Raw genomic sequence first — 1,419 nt, 5'->3', positions numbered from 1 at the left:
CCCCCATTTTCATTGACAGGGCTGCAGTGGAGCAGGTTGAGAGCTTCAAGTTCCTTGGTGTCCACATCACCAACAAGCCTATCCCCCTCAGGACACTAAAAAGATTTGGCATGGGTCCTCAGATCCTCAAAAGGTTCTACAGCTGCAACATCAAGAGCATCCTGACTGGTTGCATCACTGCCTGGTACGGCAACTGCTCAGCCTCCGACCGCAAGGCACTACAGAAGGTAGTGAGTACAGCCCAGTATATCACTGGGGCTAAGCTGCCTGCCATCCAGGACCTCTACACCAGGCGGTGTCAGAGTAAGGCCCAAAGAATTGTCAAAGACCCCAGCTACCCCAGTCATAGACTGTTCTCTCTACTACCGCATGGCAAGCAGTACCGGAGCGCCAATTCTAGGACCAAAAGGCTTCTCAACAGCTTTTACCCCCAAGCCATAAGACTCCTGAACAAGTAATCAAATGGCTACCCGGGCTATTTGCATTGTCCCGCCCCCCCAACCCCTCTTTTACGCTACTGCTACTCTCTGTTTATCATATATGCATAGTCACTTTAACCATACAGACATGTACATACTACCTCAATTAGTTCGATTAACCGGTGCCTGTATATAGCCTCGCTACTCAACGTTCTTGCCCGGTTGCTCAGTTTAGGTCGGGACGGTAAGATCTAGGCAGAGTCTGGGTAGTGCCATATTTTTTTTTATTTCTCAATGATGGAGAACTTTTAACACTTGGGAGTATAAAATAGTTTTTAATACTCTTCCCCAGACACACTATATATATACACAAAAGTATGTGGACACCCCTTCAAATTAGTGGATTCGGCAATTTCAACCACACCCGTTGCTGACAGGTGTATAATATCGAGCACACAGCCATGCAATCTCCATAGACAAACATTGGCAGTAGAATGGCCCGTACTGAAGAGCTCAGTGACTTTCAACGTGGCACCGTCATAGGATGGCACCTTTCCAACAAGTCAGTTTGTCAAATCTCTGCCCTGCTAGAGCTGCCCCCAGTCAACTGTAAGTGCTGTTATTGTGAAGAAGAAACGTCTAGGAGCAACAACGGCTCGGGCCGCGAAGTGGTAGGCCACACAAGCTCACAGAACAGGACCACTGAGTGCTTAGCGTAGCATGTAAAAATKGTTTGTCCTGCAACACTCACTACAACACTCACTACCGAGTTCCAAACMGCCTCTGGAAGCAACYTCAGCACAATAACTGTTCGTCGGGAACTTKATGAAATGGGTTTCCATGGCCGAMCTGCCYCARACAAGCCTAAGATCKCCATGCGCAATGCKAATCATCAGCTGGAGTGGTGTAAAGCTCACCACCATCGGACTCTGGAGCAGTGGAAACGCGTTCTCTGGAGTGATGAATCACGCTTCACCATCTGGCAGTCCAACGAACAAAT

Source organism: Salvelinus sp. IW2-2015, unplaced genomic scaffold (genome assembly GCF_002910315.2).
Source record: "Salvelinus sp. IW2-2015 unplaced genomic scaffold, ASM291031v2 Un_scaffold915, whole genome shotgun sequence".
NCBI lineage: Eukaryota > Metazoa > Chordata > Actinopteri > Salmoniformes > Salmonidae > Salvelinus > Salvelinus sp. IW2-2015.
Note: the sequence above shows the minus strand (reverse complement) of the source record.